Genomic DNA, 27,243 nt, shown 5'->3' on the forward strand with positions numbered 1-27,243 from the left:
TGAAGCTTTTGGACGACGAAGGGTATTTAAGTAAATTCAAACTATTAATAAATGAAGCTTTTGGACGATGAAGGGTATTTAAGTAAATTCATATTTCTTTTGTGGCTAAATTGTAAGCGTCCGTTGGCCTAAAAATAAACACGTCCCACCATCCTACTCTTTTACCACAGTGGTTCCCTTCCTCACTTCCATTCACCATCTTCTCTCCTTTCAGAATTAATTTATTTTGTGGATTTCTGCAAAAGTTGTTCCCTTCGTCTAATTTGTCTGGTTTGAGCTCCCAGTTGTCGTAAGTTTTCTCTCCAATTAACTTTTCTTATTGCACATGTTTGTGGGCAAATTTTTGTTGGATTCTTACCTATCTTTCAGTATTTTTTTTTTCTGATCTTCACATGCATGTCTGAAAATAGATACTCCAATGGGTGATTTTGGATAACTATTATTTGATGTCTATTTCGATTAATTCTCTAATGGCTTAGTTGCTTGAGAAAATTACTGATTAAAATAAAATTAGTCCATCTTAGAGAATGTATCAAGTACCAAAATTCTTTTGCTAATTATTGATATGTGTCAAATTCTGATATTTAGATGATCTCTTAATTCTCAAACTCAGGTTTTTCCCTACAAGGATGGAAAATCATTTTGCTTGAGGTTATCCTTTTTCTTCGATAAAAAATTCACTTACTAGTTCCACTATTCTTAAATAAAGAAAGTTGATGCGCAAAGAGGGTGTTTGATAATATGCCTAAATCAAAATTTTTGTACTTTTCTCTTTTGACAGGGTAACCCCAATCTGGATTTATGTCATTCACTCAATTTTTCACGGGAATGAGCTTCTTAAAGACATGGGATTCGATAAATGAATCTTGATGATACGCAATGAAGGATTAAGGGAGGTGAATAAACACACTTTGTCCAATTTATATGATCCACTTTCCATCTTGAAATGTCCAAAATATATTGACACTATTCAGTTAGTTAAATGATTTTGAATTCTTCAAAATTGTTAGTTATATATAGAGAAATTTATTCTCTGTGTCTCATAATTATGATAAAGTGGTGTCCTTGTTTACTCCAAATTTAGGTAGTCAATTGAATTTGTAAGTGAGGTACAGGATATGTGGGCAAACTTTAATCTATTTTAGTTTTTCATGGAATATATATATGGATTCGTGTGCAATGGTTTGTATATACGAATATATGCGTTAATAACTTGAATAAATACGTTGTTATGGATGATCAAGTATATAATGTTAGAAGAGTAAGCTAAAGACAATATTATTCCATTGATTCAGGCTAAAGAGAAAAATGATATTTTGATTTGTTATTACAATGCTCTAGATCCCAAAAAGCTAACCCTTAAAAGTAGGGAAATGCCTTCTATTTATAGTTTTGCCTTATGGGCCTTGCATACAACATAAAACCTTTTTAGAATAAAGTAAACCCTAAAAGGATAAGGTTGGGCCATACGGTCTGACACCCGTACGGTTGTCGGTACAATGTGACAGAACTATGTTGACGCGTGGCGATTTCGTAACTGATTAACCGGACTAACGGCCACGATCAACTCGGTCATGCTGAAACCGGACCAACGGCCACGATCAACTTGGTCATGGAGAAACCGGACCAGCGGCCACGATCAACTTGGCATGGAGAAACCGGACTGGCTGTGATGCGGAGTTTGGTCCGGAGATACCGGACAAAACAGATTTGCTTCACTTTTCTCAGGTCAGCCGCAGCCGGTGCAATTCCATCCGGTCCCCGGTCTCACCGGTCTTGCATATATCCAATTTTTACCGTATACAGATAGTCCCCACACTTCCCGGACCGTAGTTTTACCGGAGTAACGGGAAGTGGATGAGTCACCAAACCGGCGGTTTCATAAGCTCGTCCTTATCTTTTCATTTTGGCGGGAACAGTTATGTCACGTCCCTCTGCCATCAGCCACGTGTCTCATCCCGAACGGCCAACTTTGGTAACCGCCGTAACACACGTCATTTCAAATCACGTCTCATTAATTGTGGGACACGTGGCATCCCCCGGTTGGCTGGGCTCTGTAACCGTCTCGGTCCCCATGCCTATATAAGGCTTTTAACCCCCTCATTTTACCATTTTCACTTCTCCTTCTTTACTTCTTTCACTCACTGATCATTCTTCTCTCCATTTTTCTTCTTTGATCGTGATCATCTCCCTTCCTATTTGTTTCGATCATAAAAAGACCAACTTTTTCAACTTCTCTACTGCTGTTCTTTTGACTGAAAGTGCTACTTTGCTTCTTCTCTCACTTTGCCATTTTGAAATTTTTTCTCAACTGCTTCTTCACTCTTATTATTTTTCGTAACTTGTTCCTTCTCCCTCATCAAGTTCACCGAATCTCCTTTTTCATTATCTAATTCAAATGTCTGCCAACACCGAAACCACCTCCCAGGATGTTCCCTCGGTTTCTTCTCAAGGAACCGAGCCAACTTCACAACCCAAGGGAAAAACCGTCGTTGAGCCCGCTGCTTTGGACATAGTACCGTCCAAACCTAACTATAACAAAGAGTTTGAAGTTGAGAAGCCTTCTCCGGTTGCTGATAGAGGGTTCGATGTAAGGCGATATCCATCGTCCATTACCGAGGATAAACTCGATCAAGTTCGGGCTGAATGCGGATGGGACAACCGTCCGGTGCAAGTGTTTGCCCCCGGGCCCGACGAATCGATCACCGATCATCGGGAGGGCTTCTTGTACGTTTACACCTATCCTTTTACACTCAAGTTCGACCCCCCAATCGACCCGGTTATTTTGGATATGTGCCGGACATATAATGTGACCCTGGCTCAAATTGGTCCGATAATCTGGAGGACCGTGGCCTGCTCCGGCTGTTGGCCAATGACGTAAAGAAGGAGTTTACGATGACTCACTTCATCCGGTTATATTCCCCGAGGTTGTTCCGAGAGGGTGTGATAAAGCTCGCCAAGCGAAGCCGGAACCCGATCTTTTGGAAGATGGATGAAGACAGAGATCGAGGTTGGCTAGAGCGCTACGTCCGGGTGAGGACCGCGGACATTATTCCGGCCAACTATATGCCCTTTCCGGAGAGGTGGAACGATAATCGTAAGTTTCTCAATTCTTTCAATAGTTACCCTTGAATGCTTTGTCAAACGCTTGCCCCTTCGTATTAACACGATTTCTCCCCTTCTTTATACCAGCCGTGACATGGATACCTCCGGCTATCCGGAACAGGAATGAATAGGTTGGTGCTCTCCTTAGCCAACACACCCATGAAGCACGCACATGGGGACACCTGTCGCGTGGCCGATGGGTCGCTCAAAACCACGGTAATACTATGCTTGGGTCGGAATTTATCGCATTTTATATCTTTTCCTTAGATTTTGAATTATTGTTTTATTTGTGGATTCTGCCTGTCCGTTTGCACTCGGGTGATACGGAATTGATACAATTTTCTTGATCTTCAACCCCTCGAGGAAATCATTGACTTTGCTTTATAACGAACTGAGGACCGTTATCACAAGTTATCTCGGCCGGGATGTCGAAACGACAGATTAGGTGGTCCCATATGAAGTCAATAACTTCCTTTTCCCTAATCTTTTCGAAGGCCTGCGCTTCAACCCATTTAGAGAAATAGTCAGTCATAAACAAAATAAAACGGGCCTTACCTGGTGCCCATGGCAGTGGACCAACAATGTCCATTCCCCACTTCATGAAGGGCCAAGGTGACATCACCGAGTGTAGCAACTCCCCCGGTTAGTGAATCATTGGGGTATGTCTTTGACACCCATCACATTTCGGGACAAAATTCTTCGAATTTTCCTCCATCCGGTTCCAATAATAACCGGCTCTGATAATTTTTCGGACTAATGCTTCTGCATCGGAGTGATTTCCGCAGGTCCCCTCATGGACCTCTCTCATAACATACTCGGTTTCTCCGGGACCCAAACATTTGGCCAAGGGCCCGAAGAAAGACCGTCGATACAATTGACCGTCCACTAAGCAGAATCGTGCTGCTTTTGTCCTCAGTGACCGTGATTCTTTTGGGTCACTTGGGAGCTTTCCATCCTGCAAGTAGTCGACGTACTTGTTGCGCCAATCCCATGTTAGACCCATCGTGTTTATTACAGCATGCCCGGTTTCTATCGCCGAATTCATTAACTGTACCATGGTGCCGGAGTTAATTTCTTCCCCTTCGACCAAGAGAGAGTCGCATTTTGCTTCGATTATTTCGGCCTCCATACTCCGAGCTAATTCCAAACCTGCAACCATAGCCTCATACTCGGCTTCATTGTTAGTCAATTTAATAGTTCTAATGGATTGTCGAATGGCATCCCCGGTGGGAGTTCTAAGGACGATTCCTAGCCCGGAACCTTTGAGGTTCGAGGCCCCGTCCGTGTGTAACGACCAAATACCCGAAGCTTTTCCCGAGGTTAGCAGAAGTTCTTTCTCAACCTCGGGGACCATGGCCGGAGTGAAATCTGCCACGAAATCGGCCAAAATTTGGGACTTAATGGCCGTCCGAGGCTTATATTCGATATCATATCCGCTAATCTCTACGGCTCATTTAGTTAGTCTACCCGATAATTCCGGTTTATGCATGATGTTCTTTAGAGGGTAAGTAGTCACTACGCATATCGGATGGCATTGAAAGTAGGGTTTGAGTTTTCTTGAAGCACTTACCAATGCCAATGCTAACCTTTCAAGGTGGGGATAATGAGTCTCCGGATCTCCTAAAGTTCTACTCACATAATATATAGGGAATTGCGTACCTGATTCTTCTCGGACCAAAACACCACTTGTTGCTACCTCAGATACGGCAAGATAGAGGAACAACTGTTCGTCCGCTTTCTGTGTGTGCAGTAGAGGTGGGTTGGACAAGTACCTTTTCAACTCTTGCAATGCTTTTTGGCATTATGGTGTCCAAACAAAGTCATTCTTCTTCCTTAATAAGGAGAAGAAACGGTGGCTTTTATCCGAAGACCTCGATATGAACCGACTCAGCGCTGCTATCCTTCCGGTGAGTCTTTGCGAGAAAAGGACCAAATTAGTACATTATCTTTGTGTTTGAATCTAAAATCATACATGTTCTTTCACATGGAGCACTAATAGTACATTATGTTTGCATAAGTAGTGCATTTTTAGTCAAACTCCCAAATATCTTTTTTAAAATATAACGGAAAAGGGCAAAAATGCCCCTGAACTTTTAGAAAAGGTATAAAAATACCCTTTACTCATCTATTTTGCTAAAACTACTCCTCAATTCAACTTTTTGGCTGATTTATATCCTTAGACTAATTGACAACACTAAATTTTAAAAAAAAAAAAAATCATATATGACATTTTATTACTGGAAAATTGATTTTTATAAAAAAATAAAAAATATAGAAAATCTTTATTTGTAGAATCAAGAAAAATAATTTTTTAAAACCCGTTTAAAAAAAAAAAAAAAAAAAAAAACTGGAAAATTGGATTTTTTTAATTTAAACATCTGGAAAAATGTTGTTTTTGTCCTAAAATATATAGATTTCATGATTTTATTTTTAGGACACTTAAAAAAAAAAAAGGAAAAAGTGGATTTTTTTTTCAAAATCTGAAAAACTGGATTTTTAAAAAAATCCAAAAAAATTAAGTTTTTTATGGAAAAAACTGTGTTTAAAAAAAAAACCAAAAAACTTTCTTTTTTTAAATCTAGAAGAAAATTATGGAGTATTAGTTTTGCACATTTTACTTAAAAAAACAATCGATTTTCTTTAAAAATTGAATTTTCCATTATTTTTTAAAAAAAAAATGGGGTTTCCACCCGTTAAAAAAAAGTTTTCCGGATTTAAAAAAATTCCACATGTGTGAATGAAAATCCAATTCTGATTTTTTTTTTTATATATAAAAGGCTTACTACATTTGTTTTTTTTTTAAAAAGGGTTTTGAAAAATTATTTTTCCTTATTCTACAAATAACGATTTTTCAGATTTCTTTTTAAAAAAAATAAATCAATTTTCCAGTAATAAAATGCCATGTGTATTTTAAATTTAAAAAAAAAAAATTAGTGTTGTCCGTTAGTCAAAGGTAATAAATGAGCCAAAAAGTTGAATTGAGGGGTAGTTTTAGCAAAATAGATGAAAAAGGGTATTTTTATACCTTTTCTAAAAGTTTAAGCGCATTTTTGTTCTTTTCCGTTAAATTTCTAAAAAACATATTTGGGAGTTTGACTAAAAGTGCACCACTTATGCAAACATAATGTATTTTTAATGCTCCATGTAAAAGAACATGTATGGTTTTAGGTCCAAACCCAAAGATAATGTACTATTTTGGTCCTTTTCTCGAGTCTTTGCACTCCTTTGACTTTATTTACCACCTCAATATCCTCGATTGCTTTGATCTTGTCCGGGTTAATTTCAATCCCTCGGTTGGACACCATGAAACCCAAGAACTTGCCCGACCGGACACCGAAGGCACATTTCTCCGGGTTAAGCTTCATGTTGTATTTACGGAGCACATCGAAGGTTTCCTGCAGATGTTTTAAATGGTCCTCTGTTTCCAGGGACTTGACAACCATGTCATCAATATAAACTTCCATTGTTTTTCCTATCTGTTCTTCGAACATCCCGTTAACTAGGCGTTGGTAAGTTGCACCGGCATTTTTTAATCCGAAGGGCATGACATTGTAACAGTAAGTCCCGTACCGGATAATAAAGGATGTTTTCTCTTGATCCTCCGGGTGCATCCGGATTTAGTTATACCCGGAGTAAGCGTCGAGAAAACTCAACATCTCATGCCCGGCCGTCTCATCGATCATTCTATCGATGTGAGGCATCGGAAATGAATCCTTTGGGCATGCTTTGTTTAAATCCTTATAATCAATGCACATTCTAAATTTATTACCTTTTTTCGGCACCACCACTACGTTAGCTTGTGTCCGGCATTTTACCTCCCGAATAGAGCCTATTTTCAAAAGCTTTGTTACCTCATCCTTTACGAAGGCGTGCTTCGGTTCTGCCATAGGCCTCCGCTTTTGTTTCACCGGGGAAAACCTCCCGTCGAGGCTGAGCTTGTGACTTGTTACTTCCGATGGCACACCTGTCATATCTATATGGGACCATGCGAAGCAATCAGCATTAGCTTGAAGAAACTTAATTAATTTGTTCCTGAGCTCCGAGGTTAACCCCCTGCCCAGGTATACCTTTCTATCCGGTAGATATTCGAACAAGACGACTTGCTCTAGCTCCTCCACTGTAGACTTGGTTGCATCCGAGTCATCTGGTAAGACGAAAGATCTAGGTACACCGAAATCATCTTCTTCATAACCCGGGTCTGACCCCTGCTGCTCCGCTGTCGAACCCGTACACTTTAGTTGTTATTTAGAGTCCTTGCCACCGATTGGCTCGTCCTCTTTCAGATTCGGTTTTTTGGGAATGAGTGGCGCTTCCTCAACCGCAAACATCTCCCTTGCAGCGGGCTGTTCTCCTCGGATGGTTTTTACCCCCTCCAATTTTGGGAATTTCAGCAGCTGATGTAATATCGATGGGACAGCCCTCATTGCTATGTATCCACGGTCTACCGAGCAAAGCATTATACTTCATGTCTCCTGCGATGACAGAGAACACCGTCTGCTGAATGGTGCCGTTAATATTGACCTAAGAAAGAAATCTCCCCCTTCGTGGTTTCACTCACCATATTAAACCCACTGAGTACTCGAGCCACAGGTACGATCTGATCAAGTAGTCTCAGTTGTTCAATCACTCTCCACCGGATGATATTGGCTGAGCTACCTGATACGCTCAAATTACACCTATTAATGGTATAACGCGGACGTTGTCAAATATAGTAACCCAACAAGGTTGGGGTCGAATCCCACAGGGAATATGGTGTGAAAAGGTTACTAAAATCGTAGAATGCTATGTTTAGGTCTAATGTCTTAATCCGATTATTTTGGTAAAAGTTGGGTTTTTATTGACTAATTGCTAACTATTGCTTTGGTGGTAATTTATGGTAAAAGAAACTAAGGTTGTGTCCCCGTTAGATAGAGTGTATGATCATGGGTATTGATCTTGATATACTTCTAATGGATCATTATATGAATACACTTAATCTCTATATGAATCTCTACTATCTCCCAATAAATAAAGATTATCTCTTTCTATGATTTTCCCAAATATAAGAAAGTAACTATGAAGAACGATTAATCATGCCAAGTAAATTCTTCTTATTCCTAAGTGAATTTATTAAACAAAGTTTAAAGCTTTGAGTCCTTGTTATTTATTCTTACCAACCTTAATTATTTTCCCAAATAAATTAAGGGTTATGGCTTTAATCAATGTTTGCAACCATTAATTATGAATGAAGAATGAACAATAAATAAACCCTAATAATCCATTATATGTATATCACTCACAAACCTAATCACAAGACACCCATCAATTGGGTTCACAACCCTAGTAAGGGAAATTAGCTACTCATTGAAGGAGAAGAACAATAAGAAGTAACAGAAATCATAATGCTTACAATTGATTGCTTGGAATTGAAGAGAATTTAATTGCAATTGTTTGTAATCTCCAAAAGACTTCAAAACTATGAATAGCTAATACTAAGGAAAATAAAACTGAGTTCTGTGTTGAATATCCCTACAGGAAACCTAAAATAAGGTATTTATAAGAGTCAAAGCCGTGCAAAATTGGATTGACAAAATTGCCCTCGACGGACCAATACCGTACATTTTATACGGTCCGTAGAATCAGTGAAAGTCTTCCGTAAAATCTTCTCCAGTTGTCAGATGTACGATCCACTTTTACGGACCGTAAATATTATATGGTCCGTATAACTTGCCCGTAAATCCTCTTCTCTTTAAGACTCCTCTGGAACCAACATAAGGTGAGTTTTACGGACCGTAAATATTATACGGTCCGTACTTCTGCCTGGACTTCCACTTCATGTCAAGACCCATTCTGTTAAGCATTCACGATGGCATTTACGGACCGTGAATATTCTACGGTCCGTATGTTCCTCCGTATAACTCAGGCTTCAGTTAATTCCTTTCTTTGAACATCTTTTTCACTCCATTTCCACGACTTGCTCCCGAAATACGTTAAATATCTGCAACATGTCACAAACACATCAAACTTGCTCAAAAACAAGACCAAGACTTGCTCAAAAAAAAGTAAAACTTATTTTAGCAAAAAAGTATCGAATGTGCCATTTTTATTTTTTTAATATTCACGTGTCACAAGAATAAAAAAATAAAAAATTGATTTTTCTTTTACAAAATTTATTTTTAAAACCCGTTTTTAAAAATAAAAAAAGGAATTAATCAAAAAATTATTTTTAAAACCTGTTTTAAAAACAAAAAAAAAAAAAAACTTGACTTGTGATTTGAAAATATTTTTAAAATAAAAAAAAAAAAACTGAAAAGTTGAATTAAAAAACATTTTTCTTTTAAAAAATTCATTTTTAAAACCCGTTTAAAAAAAAAAAAAAAAAAAGAAAATGATGCGAATTAAAAAGCCAATTTTTCTTTAAAATATGGAAAAATGGATTTTTTAATAATATGGAAAGCTTGATTATTTTTTTTAAAATGTAATCTTGATTTTCATGATTTCATTTTTTTAGGACACTTTTATTTTCAAAAAAAATCGGAAAAAGTGTTTTTCTTGTCAAAATTTGAAAAAAAAACTCGATTTTTTATAAAATTTTGAAAAAATTAATTATTTTTTTAAAATGTGAAAAACTATATTTATATTCATATTTTAAGAAAATACAAATTTTTAAGAAAAAATTAAGTTTTTCGACGTTTCTCCACTCTCTCAAAGAAAGTGAAACACACTATCGGCGTTTAGGGGTAAAATATTACGGTTTTAAATAGTTTAGGGAGTGATAGGACCAAACATTAGGTAAGGTGTGTCGTAGCAAAAACGCTACTAGGTGAGGGGGGTAATGATGCCTTATCCTCAAAAACAAGTAAAACTTATAGCAAAAAAGTATCGAATGTGCCATAATTTCACGGCACATCACTACCTGGGTCAATCAAAATACGCTTGACTTGTGATTTGAAAATAAGAATAGAAATTACCAAAGCATCATTGTGCAGTTGAATGATGTTTGATCTCGTTCTTTGAAGGAGATGGAACCTTCGGGCATGTAATCCGGTTGCGCTTCTCACGTACAATGGAAACCTTTGCTCGCTCACTCGAGGCACATCCATACCTCCGATTATCATGTTGATTATATGCGAGGTTCCACACTCCTCCTAGCTTTCGGTTAAAACCAAAATCAAATCGAAAATTTAACCAAACCGAATAAAAAAACCGACATTTGGTTTGGTTTGGTTTGGTTGGTTTTAAATTTGAAAAACCGATAATATTTGGTTTGGTTATGGTTATAGTAAAAAATAACCGAATAAATAACCGAACCAAACCGATAATTATATACATAAAATTTATAATTATTTATATGTATAATATTAACTTTTCATAAATAATTAAAGATATTTTATACCTTTTAATTATTAATTTAATTTTGGTCTACTTATTTTTAAGGCCCATGTCTTAAAAGAATATGTCCAAGTCCAACAATCCAAGCCCAACTCTAATAAGTCGTAAGCATAAGGATAAAAAGTAAAAATTCTACTATCTCTTTTCATTTTACATTGCCATCAACATGTCTTTCCCTCAATATGCAGCAAAGTTCGCCCTTGTGGGCCGTGAGGAAAAAAGAGCTTCATAAAAAATTTGAAGAATGTAGAGAGAGAATATTTGAATTGTCACGGCTAGTCATAAATTGAAAAACCGAACCAAACCGACAATAACCAAACCGGTGGTTATTATTTTACTTGGTTTGGTTATGGTTTTAGACATTTAAAAACCGACTAAATTGGTTTGGTTATGGTTTTAACTAATAACCGACCCAAACCGAACCATGAACACCCCTACTCAGGAATTCACGAAGGTGATCATTTTTCAGTAATCGGGCCACCTCCTCTCTCAATTAGCGACAGTCTTCAGTTCTGTGCCCATGGGTTCCGTGGTATTCACATATCACGTTTGGGTCCCGCTGATCGGGATCTGATCTCAATGGTCTCGGCCATCTTGCTTCTGCGATACGGCCTATGGCCGAGACGAGATCCGAGGTATTGATGCTGAAGTTGTACTCCGATATCCTCGGCAGGTCTCTGTTGGTAGCCGAGCTCCCGGCATCACTTCTAAATGACAGACCTCGGCTGTTCGATGGCCGCTCGGTCCGTTTATCACCCCCACCGGAGAATTAGCTGGGACCAACCCTCGATTTTCCGACTTGAAGCTTGGCTTTTCTGAATGAGAGTACGGCTTGTACCTTTCCCTCGATGGTCTTGACTCCGGCTCATAATTTCTCCTCGATCTCTCAGAGCTTTTGCTCATATTTACGGAGTCTGGGGGAGCTCAAGTTGGTCATCCTCGACCGGATCTTTGATTCATACATTATGAACATCAGCCCAGGTCACAGCCTCGTATTCCAGCAAGTTTTCTTTTAGCTTGAACGAGGCCGTCGAGCTTCGAGGATTAAGCCCCTTGGTAAAAGCTTGCGCAGCCCATTCCTCCGGAACTGGAGGGAGCTCCATCCGCTCCCTTTGGATCCGGTTGACAAATTCTCGTAATAACTCATCATCCCTTTGGGCTATACGGAAAATATCCGCCTTACGGGCCTGCACCTTTTTGGCACCAGCATGAGCTTTTATGAACACATCCGCAAGCATTTCGAAAGTAGTGATTGAATGCTCGGGCATATGGTCGTACCAAGTCAATGCTCCCTTCGACAGAGTTTCCCCAAACTTTTTCAACCACACGGATTCAATTTCATCCTCTTTGACATCATTTCCTTTTATGGCACAGGTGTATGAAGTCACGTGTTCCTGCGGGTCCGTTGTGCCTTCATATTTCTGGATATTCGGCATTTTAAACCTCTTCGGGATCAATTTCGGAGCCGCACTCGGAGGAAAAGGTCTTTGAATGTACCTCTTCGAATCCGGTCCTTTCAGAATAGGCGGAGGCCCCGGGATGCGTCCACCCGAGAGTTATATGTTTCCACCCTATTCTCAGTTGAGTGTACCCGTTTCGCTAATGTTTCGAGCATTCTCAGAACCTCGGTAAATGAACCAGCTCCGGACCTATTACTCTCGATCATCCGTGTTTCGTCCCTTCTGGGTTCGGCAACACCCTTCGTCCTCTCTGGGGCCGTTTCATCATTTTTGCTTTACAACTGGGCTATTGCGACTCCTTGCTCGGCAATAGCTGCTCTCTGTTCCTGCAACATTTCGAAAATTAAACGTAAGTTAATATCATCCAGGGTGTCCAACACTTTTCGACCTTGTGCCCGGGACAAAGTAATTGAATTGTGGGTATTTAAGGGATCAGTGGCCGGCTGGGCGCCATTCTCCTGGTTCACGGTGTTCTGCCGGTTGAGGCCCTCCCTCGAATCAATGGAGTTTGGGTCGATGGGATCTGCTGGTAAGCCCCGTAGCCCACTGTTCTCATTTTCGGCCACAATCTCGTTGTTGTTGACGTGATCAGATTGTCCACTGCTTGCCATTTGGTCCGTTTCACAGAGATGAACGAAAGATTCTTTAGTCTTAATGGGTAAGAGAGAGAAACCAAAGATTAAAAGACCACTATTATCCTTGCCCCACGGTGGGCACCAAACTGTTTACCCCGAATTTAGGTAGTCAATTGAATTTGTAAGTGAGTTATAGGATATGTGGGCAAACTATAATCTATTTTGGTTTTTCGTGGAATATATATATATGGATTCGTGTGCAATGGTTTGTATATACGAATATATGTGTTAATAACTTGAATAAATACGTTGCTATGGATGATCAAGTAAATGATGTTAGAAGAGTAAGCTAAAGACAATATTATTCCACTGATTCGAGCTAAAGAGAAAAATGATATTTTGATTTGCTATTACAATGCTCTAGATCCCAAAAAGCTAACCCTTAAAAGTAGGGAAATGCCTCCTATTTATAGTTTTGCCTTATGGGCCTTGCATACAACATAAAGCCTTTTTAGAATAAAGTAAACCCTAAAAGGATAAGGTTGGGCCGTACGTTCTGACACCCGTACGGTTGTCGGTACAATGTGACAGAACTATGTTGACGCGTGGCGATTTCGTAACTGATTAACCGGACTAACGGCCACGATCAACTTGGTCATGCTGAAACCCGGCCAACGGCCACGATCAACTTGGTCATGGAGAAACTGGACCAGCGTCCACGATCAACTTGGTCATGGAGAAACCGGACTGGCTGTGATGCGGAGTTTGGTCCGGAGATACCGGACCAAACAGATTTGCTTCACTTTTCTCAGGTCAGCCGCAGCCGGTGCAATTCCATCAGTTCTAAGGGAAGACTCGGTGACCATGCCTGTCTCTTCTTATCTCCGGTCCCCGGTCTCACCGGTCTTGCATATATCCGATTTTTACCGTATACAGTCCTGCATTATGATGCTGCCTCTACCACTGTTGAAACTGAGTCGGAAATTAGTGCAATTATGACGAAGAGTGTCTTGCATTGCAGCACTTAAATACTCCGTGTCACTTTTGAACTAGCAATTAGTATAACTATGATAAAGGGTTTCTTGCTTTGTAGTGTTGGTCTCTATTACTGTTGAAATTGAATAAGAAAAATAACGGTGAATGCAGATGGTAAGGAAGGCTTCCTTGCAAGTGAGAAATAATACCAAGACTCCCCAATGAAGATTATGTGGAAAAGGGGTTTTACTCGGTTCGTTCTTGTGGCTGCAATTATTTGGGGTATGCTCATTCTAATTGCTTTTGTTATTTCATGCTTGGTCTTGCCAATCATCTATTGTTTTCTCTTTAGTTAACTATTTCACACTTTCTTGCTTTTGTTTCCCTTGCTATATTTACGGAAGCATTCTCATTTGCTTTGCTTCGAGTTACTTTGGTGGATGAGGGGTTTGCGGTAATGAACAATGTGATTAATCATTTACGAACCTGATTGGTAAACCTAGCATATTTAGCATGTGAACTCTAAACACAAATTAAATGTTATCCTCTTTTACAAGTTCCCTGCCTTTATAGTTAATGAAACCATGGCGTAGTTGAAGCTGGAAGTAGTATGTCTGATCTTATTATTGCCAATTTTTGTTTCAGAAATTAATTAGAAACCTATACTTTTTACGTTTCAAGATGGGATTCTGCATTTATCTTCCTTTCTTGATATGGAGCCCTTTGTAACAAAAGCAGTAAAATATATGAAAAGACAAGTTATGGAAAATATGGAGCAATAGATGAACTTTCTAGAGGAGATAGGGGGTTTATAGTTTCCACAGGTATGGCGAGGAGGGGTTTTTGTTGTAATTCTGTACCATCTTGGTACCTTTTAATAAAATTTACCTTATCAAAAAAATGTGAAGTAGTACATAGAATTGGACTTGTATTAATGGATCTCAGTCACCACTTCCGTTTAGAGGACATATGACAACAAAAAGATGAGAGCTTTAAAGGTTAACATACCTCCTTATCTAACTTAATTTGAGACTTCAGCTATTCCGGCACCTGTTTGTTGCATTTACCTGGGCCAGTTTCTTCTTCTTTTTTAAAACTTTGGCAAAGACTAAGTTTTGCTCATAGGAGCAGCAGCAAATGTTTTGAAAAGGAAATCTACCTTAGCTTTGGCTATATGTACTACATATAATATATAATTAAAGTACAAATCAGGTTTGGTACTCTCTTGCTCCTTAATTGCCTACTCCATTTTTGACATGCATTTGCATATTGCAATTAATGAAGTACTTAAGATAAGTGTGTACCATTCCCAAGTGATAACATTAGCAAAATGTCTTGAAAAAGACTGCCATACTCACCAAGTGAATGTGATTGCTAATAAATATAAATTGAACAGGAAAGAGGAATGAAAATGTGTTACATACTCGGAGCGTTGTATTTCTAATTCCTGAGGATTTGGTTTCCTTTTGTTATTCTCGCAGTTCTTTTAATATATACATGTACACATTAAAATAGTTCCCATTCTTTTTCAACTAATAATTGAGCAAAGTCAAGAGTTTGTTGTTGTAATAACATGCTGGAATGAACTTCGTTGTGAGCCGATTGCTATTTTTTTCCTTTTTTTTTTTTTTTTTGAGTTTCATTATCAATTCCGTCTTCAAAGAACTGCTGTATCAGTCAAAATGACTTCATTCCCTTATTTTACTAATTTGTATACTTTAATAGATTTTAAACGCTATGGATTTTAATACAGACATTGTCAACATTTTTTTGTTGTTTCTTCTAATGGAATCTCTTAGTGATGAGCAAGTTCTTTGTTTTTTTTGGTATAAAACTTCTTGCTTTCACAGATTGAAGATGTGACATTATTTTCTTTGAGAAATCCTTCTGAGGTTCCTTCATGTTCGAGTATTTGTACAACTTCCTGGTAGATGCTTCACATTCTTAGTATTGACAAATTTTAATATGTTCAATCTTTCCCATTTTAAAGAGCGTCCTATCGGAAGGTTTTTAAGTTGTTTGCCTGCAATCATTGAAGAAATCTACTGCAAGTTAGAGGGTGAGTCTATTCTTGAGTTTTATGCATTACTTTGTATTATGCTGGATCTGACTGTTAGCTACATTGATCGGTATCTCTCTTGTGATGTGATGGTATGATGGATAGACAACTATTATATATCTAGGAGCAGTTTTGCATGATGACATTGTAAGAGATTGATTCTGATTATTAGTATGAGAATGTATGTAGCAAAGTATAAGGCTTGTGCACTTCAAGTGCAAGAGTTTGCTACATAAAACACTATACTCCAAGAAGCATGTAAGCTTGACCTTTTGATCCACAGGACATCCTATGCTGCAGCGAAAGAAATTGTTTGCAAATAATATCTGGATCTGTGTCAAATCTCCTGAAGGTGGGTCACAAGTTGCACGCAAATGGATTGGCATACTCCGTAATACTTTTGGCTGACTCGGAAAACTCTCTGAGGTCCATCATTTTCGTTTGGTTTTCACGGGCATTCTTTTGTAGGTGCCGCATTACTTGGCTTATGTGATCTGCATAATGAGACTATTATTTGGAGGAAAAAGAAAGACGAAAAAAGGTTTATTTACATGTAGTTTCCTCTGTTACTCCATTATATAATCAACTTGGGATTTGGCGTGGCTATTTTCTAAGTAGGTGACTACTTGCTCTTAGCTGAGTTGTTTTCTTCTCAGATAATTATTGTAATTGCATCTCATGGGGTGTCCCTTGCCATGTTTTGCATTTAGTTGGGTAATAGCATTAGGAAGCCAATCAGAATCCAAATAACTGGTGGTGCTTGTGAGCCGTATTTTTCTTTGATCAACTCTGATTTTCACTTTTCGAATTTACTTAAATTCCTATCAGTGTGCAAGTACTTGAGGGGTTTTATAGGATATTAGACTTCTTATTGAGGATTTTGACTGCACACTATCCAATTAAGTATTATTTCATGTTGTTTGTTGGAGAAGAGGCAAATATTATTGAAAACTAATCTTTCGGAAGTGGAAGGGGAATGACGACTTTGTACTACTGTTGTTGCCACAGTTCTCTCTGGGTTAATATAGTTAGTCTGGTTTGAATGAGTGATGGTCTAACAACAATTCTGTAGGTGTATGCTACTTTGGGTTAGAACCAAAAAAAGGTACATCGGGCACCCCATCTATCGCGTTTGGATTGGGCTTTTTTTAAGTTGGGCTTTTATGTTCGTTTACTTTTTTTTTGAGTGTTTGGGTGGCGTGCATTTAAAAATTTTTGTCTTAAAATAATGCTCAAAAATAATTAATCGATTTAACTTAGTTTATCTAAAAGCGAACATAAGTTTTAGTAAGCAAAAAATAAGTTAGCAACTTATTTTTTTCAAATTTATGTTCCATCTAGTATCCATTATTTTTATATTCTAATATATAGAAGCGAGAGTTAAGAGGACGAACACTGCTATGATTTTTTGTACAAATAGAATCTAAAATTGTACTGAATCGTGTGGGGCCATTTTGGTTGGCTTTTGCCTCTGGACCTATTTTAAGTAGCTACTGAACAAGTGTAGCTTCATTTTTTCCCCCAGAGAAGGCGTATGCCACTTAAAAAGGAATACACATGTTAAAAGTTTTTATATATTTATTTCTGTTCTACCTTCAAACCTCGCTATAATAAAGATTGTTGGATTCGATTTTTTTTTTTGCTGTTATAGAGAATTATTGTTATACACCTATAATAGCATTGACATTTAATTAATATTTCGCTGTTATAGGCAAAACTTTGCATACAATTTAATTTTTCATTTTTAATTTTTAAATTCTAAATTTAATCACATTTGTATAATCAAGGAAAATCTTTTATATATATATTCTAATATATAGAAGTGAGAGTTAAGAGGACGAACACTCCTATGATTTTTTGTACAAATAGAATCTAAAATTGCACTGTATTGTGTGGGGCCATTTTGGTTGGCTTTTGCCTCTGGACCTATTTTAAGTAGCTACTGAACACGTGTAGCTTCATTTTTCCCCCCCAGAAAAGGTGTATGCCACTTAAAAAGGAATACACATATTAAAAGTTTTTATATATTTATTTCTATTCTACCTTCAAACCTCGCTATAACAAAGATTGTTGGATCCGAATTTTTTTTACTGTTATAGAGAATTATTGTTATACACCTATAACAGCATTGACATTTAATTAATATTTCGTTGTTATAGGCAAAAATGTTGCATACAATTTAATTTTTCATTTTTAATTTTCAAATTCTAAGTTTAATCACATTTGTATAATCATGGAAAATCTTTTAATGATGAATATATATATATATATATATATGAGACTTTTTGTCATAAATAGTGTATTAAATGATTAAATATTTGATCAAAATCTCTACACTTATTATCGGTAACCATAAATATATTTTTTTTTATAAAGATGGTTAATTATTATATTACCAAAAAAAAGAAGATAGCTGTTATATGCGAGTTAATTTTACAAAGAATATATTATTATAAAATTGACTGTTGTTATTATAGGTGAAATGCTGTTATATAAAAGTAAAATATAACATAAAGAAACGGTACGAACACAGCATTAAAACATTGTACAAAAAGCAAAGTAATCTGTACTTCTAACGTAGGATAAGCAGGGGTCTTTAGTACTTCTCTCCATTATTCTCATTTATTTAGGTTACACGTGTTTAGCTTATTGTTTGTGCAATAACAGGTGTTTATATTTCCACGCTTTATATTAGAAATAAATGAAGTACTCCATCTGTTCCATATTATTTGATCACATTATTAAATTATTTTTTTATCTCACATGGACATATGTTATAGTACTGAATATTTATTCTCTCCTCATGTATAAACGTATGCACTTCAATTTCAATTTTTCGACATATTTATTTCCTCCGTGCACTTTTAGTTATTCATAAATGAAGTACTCAACATTACTAAAAATATATGTCCAAATTACTTGTTCATTTACAAAACTAAAATAAAATTAATTAAATCTTTCGCATCTTATCCTCTCCGTCCCATATTACTTGGCCACATTATTAAAAATATATGTTCAAATTACTTGTTTATTTACAAAATCAAGATAAAATTAATTAAATCTTTCCCATCTTACCCTTAGTAATAAATGTTCTTGAAAATAGTCAATTTTGATTAGAATGTATTTATTGGAGAGAGATAGGGGTAAGAAAGTAAAATACATCTTTTATTTATGATTTCTCAAGAGGCGTGCAAAAGGGAAGCGACAAGTAATATGGGACAGAGTGAGTATATATTTTACCATAATATTCATATTTATTGGTGTAAGTCTCAATAGCCTTCGAAAAATGATTTGAAAATGAGTAATTAATGTGAAGAGTAAAATTAATAATAAGAACATAAATTTCTTTCTCTTGATATGTTAACGTGGACAAGTAAAAGTAAACGGAGCGAGTGACTTTTATCCCCATTTTTCTTCTTTGTCAATACTTTAAATGTGAAGAGAGGACGAACAATAGTAATGCAAATTTGTACCAAAAGTTATATAAATTATATACTTTAACCAACTACTTTGTTATCCCACTTAGACATATGTCATAGTATTGAGTATTTATTCTCTTCTCATGTATATACGTATGCACTTCAATTTTAATTCTCCTACACATAACTTGTCCACTTTTGACTTTTCACGTTCTTCAAAAATTAATAAATGAAGTATATATTTTATCATAATATCCATATTTATTGGTGTATAGTCTCAATAGCCTCAAAAAATGATTTAAAAATGAGTATTAATGTGAAGGGTAAAATAAGTAGAAGATTTTTTTTTTCTTGATATGTTAACGTGGATAAGTAAAAGTAAAGGGAGGGAGTGACTTTATCCCCATTTTTCTTCTTTTTCAATACTTTACTTATTTTATTCTCCTTTGCAGTCTTTGATTATTGTTTCTTTACATTTATAAAATGTATTACTTTGCATTTTCATTTCGGAATTAAAATTTGGTGATTTACGATATAACATATATCTTTCTAATTTTGATTTCTTTGTAACGATTTTTTTAATCTATAATTGTTAATATAAAAAAATTATAATATATTTTTTAATTAATTTAATAAAAATATGTTATTAGTTTTGCTTTTAAAAAATTCAATATATATAACAATGGTTCTTATATTTAGATCTGAACAGTTAGTTAATTGAAATGGATATCAACCCGTCGGTATACATATAAGATATTAAAAAATTTAAAAGAAAAAAATTTAGAATCAAAATATTAATTTTTCCTCATATTTTTACTAATTTTCTTTTTCACATCGATCAACAACTTTCATTGTCATGACAGTGAGAAAAAAGTCCGACTCTTTCTGTCACACCCCAACTTTTGATAGGGCATAATGGGCACCCGACCCTTACTTACGGCCGAGCGAACTCGCTGGTTCTCGTTATACTCATAATCTTACTGGACTCTTAAACCATGAAATGAGTGCATAATGAAAGCTTTTCAAAAACATGTTTTTCGTCTTTCTCAAATCAAGTAAAATCTGTAATCATATGAAATTTGTAACATAATGCATAATGATACATCGGCTTACGGTAGCCGCTACCAGATCGACATGTTATACACGTGACTCTGTCTGCAAAGTTTCTAACATAAATCAAGATACCATAACATAGATACTCTGACTCGACAACACTCTAGAAGGAAATGGAGCTCGCCAATCCAACTGGAACATCTTCTACTAATATTCTCTACTCATCTGTATACACCTGCGTGGCATGAAACGCAACGTCCACAAGAAGGGACGTCAGTGCGAATAATGTACTGAGTATGCAAGGCATGAATAACAACATAATATAGATATGGAAGGTAACATGGAACAAGAGAGATAACATGTACATCTGGATGCCTCATAAGGCGGATGTCATGCATGCTTAGCTTTTAAAAAAAACTTTTTCTTGCATACATATATATAATATCATCATCATAACGTACTCGGCCCTTTCGGGACTCGGTGTGTAACGTACCCGGCCCTTTCGGGACTCGGTGTGTAACGTACCCGGCCCTTTCGGGACTCGGTGTGTAGTACCAACTGATCGGTGATTGCACAATAGGTGCCGTACCCGGCCGACTATAGCGCGGCTCGGTGTAGTAAAATACATACATATATATACAAAGCATGCATGAGAGCCAAATAAAAGCTACGACTCTATCGGAGTGACGTAAGGTCGGTAACCTCCGATTTTCATTATGGAAGTATCATCATCGCTATATCTCACCTTGAAGGAACAATTATTATAAGGTGAGATCAACAACAATGAATAAAATCGAGAAAATCATGAAATAATCTCAATAATCTCATAATAGTATTAACATCATAAGCTTTGGAATTTCTAGAATTAAAATCATCATCATCATAGAAACAGAGCAGTTCGTCCTAGGGGTTGTCTGCAAAGTTGTGTCCAGTAGAGTCCTGTTTATGGTGTGAAGCACGCCATATTTACAAATAGGAGGCTACGGGGCATCTAGGGTGGTTACTCTTCTTTCACATCTAAGATCGTGCGATAGAGCCAAGTCATAGGAAATGAGATTCCTTATACTAACCTTTGATTTCAGCAGAAGCACAATTTCGACGGGAGAAAGTGAGTGATGATATGGAAAGTCACAGAGGTAAGTCACTTCGTTGAGGCTTCGTTATCAGAATATATATATATATATATATATATATATATATATATATATATATATATATATATATATATATATATTTATGATAATGGATCGGTTGACATAGAGGTAAGTCAGTGTAAGTACAAGTAGAGGAATTGATTAAATGTATCTCTTGATGATAAGTTCAGTCATAAGTTTGTGAACTGGACAATTAAATGAATCAGTACAAAAGTAAGCAATGGGTACTAAAGGAAAAAAAAAGTATTAGTGGTGGAATTGTGTCCTAATGGCATTACGGTTTATACGAGAGAAGAAGAAGAAAAACGACAGGTGATAAAGGTTATAGAATTGTCTATGGTAAGATATGATAACCAAGAAACAGATAAGGAAGAGAGTAAGAGTACGATAAGATAAGTCAAGAGAGATAATAAGAAGGACATAGTAAACATACGAGATATATAGAACAAAGTGATGATATTGCGAGACAAGGAAGGTTTTGAATAAGAATGGAAGAGTTGATAGTGACTATGACGTGAGTTTCGTCTTATTTTAACATTCGAGGACGAATGTTCAAAAGGGGGGAAGGATGTTACATCCCGTATTTTTGTGCGTTAAGTTGCATCATAGGTTAGTCACATAAGCTCAAAGGACAGGACTATGTTTGAAGTTATAAGTGTTTATATTATGTTCAACAAGTGATAAGTAAGTGCCGCGAAGGTTGGAGGTTGAACGAATTGGACAAAAAAAAAAAATATTTTGCTAAGTTTGGGATGTTGAATAAATTATACAGACTGTATGGAGTTTTGGACATATCCAAGTATGCAAATAAAGAGATCGGTGTATAAAAGTTTTAGGTCTCGAAATAATTTCCGCGAATGAACAAGATCGCCTACAAGATGGCGGTGAACGATGAATCGCTTTCGGTATGACTTTGGAGCAACTATATAAAGGGGTTTAACCCCTCATTTTCAGCCAAGAAACCAGCCCAAAAATATTTCCCAAAAATTCTAGAGAGTTCTCCAACCTTCCCTCCATTAAATTTCAACGCGAGTTAAGTAAAAATCTCCGGATTCGGGCTCCGCCGGCGTATAGTTACAATTATAATATTGTGTTGCGGTGAATTTGTGACTTGGGAGTAAGGCAAGTATTGGAGATATCGCGGTATTAGCGGAAGTAAGGTATGAATCTTTCTCTTTTGGTATCATTTAAGGCTTATTTAAGGAGATAAATTTATGGAATAATTATGTAGCGAATTCGTTTGTGGAGGAGTTGGAGGAAATATCATGTGGAGTATTTGATGGAATATTTTGGTAGCAATGAAGTTGTTGTTGTTTCTGTTGTTGTTATTGGTTGTTGATTGTTGGTATTGAGAATTCGGGCTAGACTATAAATAGGGGAGATCTTTAAAATCAATTTCGGCACCTTAAAAGGAATTTATTTAGAGACTTAAGATAAGAGTGTGACAATGAGCCTAATGATAATACGAATGGTTGCCTATGTAGATTATGAGACGACGAATGATCCTAAATAAATTGCGCGACAGGAAGCAAGTTGGAAAATCGGAGAGTAAGCTCCAAAGGTATGTTAAGGCTAGTCCCTTTCTTCTAAAGGCATGACTCTTTTCTTATGAATCCAATAGGTGTTTTACAAATGTCCCATGATCCCTTTATGTGAATCCATAAATGTTTTTCAAGAATATTCTTATTCTCAAAAGCTAGAAATTCATGATTCATAGAGTTCATGATTCAAAGGTATGACTTCTTTCTTGATAATCCATAAATATTTTCCAAAATGTCCCTATTTTTCGAGTCAAAGATTTATGATTCTATAAGCTTTTATGACAACAATAACGGACATGTTTTTACAATATGAATAACGATGTTAAAGATGAGAATGTTTCTATGATGATTATGATGATGATGATTTTAATTCTAGAAATTCCAAAGCTTATGATGTTAATACTATTATGAGATTATTGAGATTATTTCATGATTTTCTCGATTTTATTCATTGTTGTTGATCTCACCTTATAATAATTATTCGTTCAAGGTGAGATATAGTGATGATGATACTTCCATAATGAAAATCGGAGGTTACCGACCTTACGTCACTCCGATAGAGTCGTAGCTTTTATTTGGCTCTCATGCATGCTTTGTATATATATGTATGTATTTTACTACACCGAGCCGCGCTATAGTCGGCGGCACGGCACCTTTATTGTGCAATCACCGATCGCCGGGTACTACACACCGAGTCCCGAAAGGGCCGGGTACGTTACACACCGAGTCCCGAAAGGGCCGGGTACGTTACACACCGAGTCCCGAAAGGGCTGGGTACGTTATGATGATGATATTATATATATGTATATAAGAAAAAGTTTTTGTTTTTTTAAAAAGCTGAGCATGCATGACATCCGCCTTATGAGGCATCCAGATGTACATGTTATCTCTCTTGTTCCATGTTACCTTCCATATCTATATTATGTTGTTATTCATGCCTTGCATACTCAGTACATTATTCGCACTGACGTCCCTTCTTGTGGACGTTGCGTTTCATGCCACGCGAGTGTATACGGATGAGAGAGAATATTAGTAGAAGATGTTCCAGTTGGATTGGCGAGCTCCATTTCCTTCTAGAGTGTTGTCGAGTCAGAGTATCTATGTTATGGTATCTTGATTTATGTTAGAAACTTTGCAGACAGAGTCACGTGTATAACATGTTAGTCTGGTAAGCGGCTCTGTAAGCCGATGTATCATTATGCATTATGTTATAAATTTCATATGATTACAGATTTTACCTGATTTGAGAAAGACAAAAAACATGTTTTTGAAAAGCTTTCATTATGCACTCATTTCATGATTTAAGAGTCCAGTAAGATTATGAGTATAACGAGAACCAGCGGGTTCGCTCGGCCCTAAGTAAGGGTCGGGTGCCCATCATGCCCTATCAAAAGTTGGGGTGTGACACTTTCCATCCCAAAGACTTTATTCCATCATGTGTTTTTAATTTTTAAACTCCATTTTTTAATTATAACTAAATTGATTGTACATAAAATACATTTTGTATATGTTGCTATATATAATAACAATTAGAATGTTTTTAAAAGTTATTTTCAAAATACAAATCTTAAAAACTGGCTAATTAAAGTGAATAGACATGTTCGGCCCGTGCGATATAATATATATAAATTGGACTCTGATCTGTTGTGAACCATGGCTGATAATTGTTGATGGCTGATAATTAAGGAGAAGATAAGCCTGGTGGTTGATATTGTAGAACAATTTACGTGTCCCACTCTTATCAAATTGGAGAGGAAAAAAAAAAAACCATCATTAGCCCACCAAGGAAATTTTGTAAAGGTTCTAAGCAAACAGAGGCACCTTTCGTTTGAAAATGCACGTCTCCAAAAGATGCCTTCTGAAGGTTCCTTCGTTTGAGGTTTATTGTGATAAAGAATTTGAGGGAAAGAAAAAAATAGGGCAGGCCGATCCTTGACCTGCTAAGATTTTGACCCGCCCCGCCCCGCCCCGTCTAACCCTGCCCCTCTCTGCCCTATTTAACGGTTAGACTTTTCTTTAAAAACAATTCCGGTATTAGTGAATGATGATATTGAAGTTTCTATCTAATAAAACAAAAAGGATGAGCATTGTGTTATTGTGTTTTCTATTGAATCAGTGAAAAATTAGCGTAAAACACTATCTGGTAAATAAATTTAGACCAACTGTTAATGATTACATCATTTAGCCACGGTTTCAAATATTTGTAGGGGACTATTGAAGAGATAAAGATAATTAGGATTAAAAATTAATCATAAGATGAAATTATATTAAACTGAAAGTTGTGGATATCGTCATTGCTTTATTTATACAACCAAACTTTAATATTGGATCAAAACGCATCACATGGAGAATAACCTAATACCCTCACGCCTTTCCAATGGGTAAATATCTCAAAAGGTCATTGAACTTTGAGAAATTATGTAGTAAAGTCATTGAACTTCGCTACATATCAATAAAATCACTCAATTTTAGCCTACTATCTCATAAAATCACTCAATTACATATGTCATCAAAAAAATCTGACAGGACAATAATAATTAATTATTTTATGCCATGTAGACGTGGGTCCCGCGATAAAATAAAATAAATCTATATCTTTATACCCACACCCACTCACCAACCCTTAATCCAAAATCCATTTTTCCCTTATCTATTCTTCTCACTGTTTCCTTAAAATTAGATTGGATCAAAATAATTACTTAGCCAATATAACTTAGAGAGTAAATCAAAGCAATTATGGTAATTTACACATATCTTATTACCTCAAAAATGAACAAGTTCCACTCCAACGTACCACATCCATCACCTCTCAAGACTAAGACAAGGCCAGAGAAACATGTAAGCACTCCTTAATTTTTTTATACAAAACCATCACAAAGCATGCAAAAAAGCCACACAGAGATACACATAGTATTACTAGTCCCCCAACAATCATAAATATTACCATGATATGCCCTAAACCACAATTAATTGTTACCACTACAAATCAGTTAACAAATACACATATAACATTAACTACGCAAAATTGTAGATTCAGAGCCCTAATCCTCATTACATATAACTTTGGCTGTTATGAGCACCATGTTAGACAACAAAAAAAAAAAAAAGAAGAAGAAGAAGAAGAAGAAGAAGAAGAAGAAGAAGAAGAAGAAGACACAACATATTGTGTCATCATAGGTGTTTGACATAACCACAAAAGATTACAAAGATAGTTCGTATACTTTGCTATCAGTTCTAGTCTTCTTCTTCTGAACTTCAACAGTATACTCCTCCATAGCTTTTCTCTTAAATAGCCTGCCTCTCTTAGAAGTATCAGATGGTCCAGCAGTTTCAACACCTTCAATTGCAACTTCATCAACACCTTGAGCAGCCGATACATCAGTTTGAATAGCTATTATTGGTTCTTCATTTAGTTCCTTGTGAATAAAAAATAAAATATGGATTTATTTTATTTTATTGTGGCACCCACGTCTACATGGCATAAAATAATTAATTAATATTACCATGTTAGAATTTTTTGATGACATATGTAGTTGAGTGATTTTATGAGATAATAGGCCAAAGTTGAGTGATTTTATTGATATGTAGCAAAGTTCAATGACTTTACTACATAATATCTCAAAGTTCAATGACCTTTTGAGATATTTACCCCCCTTCCAATATTGTGTGAGTTTTCCTAATTGCATGGTAAAAGCTTATTCGTATCGGATGTTTACACCAAGACAATGAATGTAAGAGACACTTTTTGTATATTCACTATTTAACACTTAACCATGATTAAATAATAGAGTATGAATTTTCACTCAATTTGTTAATGTTGAGGGTTAATTATTTTGTTAGGTGAAAATACCTGGTGAGATCAAATATTTAACTAATTGCACATGCCTATTTTTTCTTTATATATATATATATACACATTTACACCAGGTCAATCTATCAATACACATTATCACCATCTATTTATCATTAATATATTTCGTTTCAGACAATTATTTTATGGGCTTTCAGTTTGTATTTATTACTTTGGTTGAACCAAAATGACAAGGTTTACGTTGGTTTTAAAAAAAATAAATAATCAATTTTCACTTTTTTTGTTTGTTTTTTTTGTTTGTATATTAAGGGTGTGAGATTGACAAACAAATACACTAAAATAAATTAAAAAACCCCCTAATTCACCATTTATTTGTCGAACTTGCGCAGTTCTCTCAATAAGCTACCAACAAGCTCAGAAGAAAGAATGGGCCATATTGCCCAAAATACAACCTGCCCCTGCCCTGCCCTATTTAAAGTTTTAAAAATGTAAGGTTTGACCCGCCCCACCCTGCCCTGTCCCATTTGAAGCTTTGCCTCTCCTGCCCCGTTAGACCTTTGCCCTGACCCGCCCCAATTGCCATCCCTATAAATAAGAAGAGATTCTGCAATGGGGACCTCTTACGAGGAGTTTCTTCAGTGGAGACATTTTACAAGGGCATATCATTATTTTTGTCTGTTAGTATATATGCTACCCAATCGAAGGAAAGGTTCCTGTAAA

At 36.2% G+C, this 27,243-nt stretch overlaps 1 long non-coding RNA gene across 8 annotated transcripts; it reads left to right on the top strand.

Moving 5' to 3' along the window:
* LOC132059504 (uncharacterized) lies at window positions 1-26,930 on the top strand. 8 transcript variants are annotated; one of them, XR_009415604.1, is made up of 4 exons: window positions 87-289; window positions 13,658-13,768; window positions 15,337-15,545; window positions 15,829-16,372. It is a non-coding gene; the product is annotated as an uncharacterized LOC132059504 (long non-coding RNA). The 8 variants fall into 8 exon arrangements; XR_009415607.1 differs by having other exon boundaries at window positions 15,846-16,372; XR_009415606.1 differs by lacking the exon at window positions 15,829-16,372 and adding an exon at window positions 26,913-26,930 and having other exon boundaries at window positions 104-289; window positions 15,477-15,545.
* Window positions 26,931-27,243: the final 313 nt, after the last annotated feature.

The sequence above is a fragment of the Lycium ferocissimum genome, chromosome 6, assembly GCF_029784015.1.
Source record: "Lycium ferocissimum isolate CSIRO_LF1 chromosome 6, AGI_CSIRO_Lferr_CH_V1, whole genome shotgun sequence".
NCBI lineage: Eukaryota > Viridiplantae > Streptophyta > Magnoliopsida > Solanales > Solanaceae > Lycium > Lycium ferocissimum.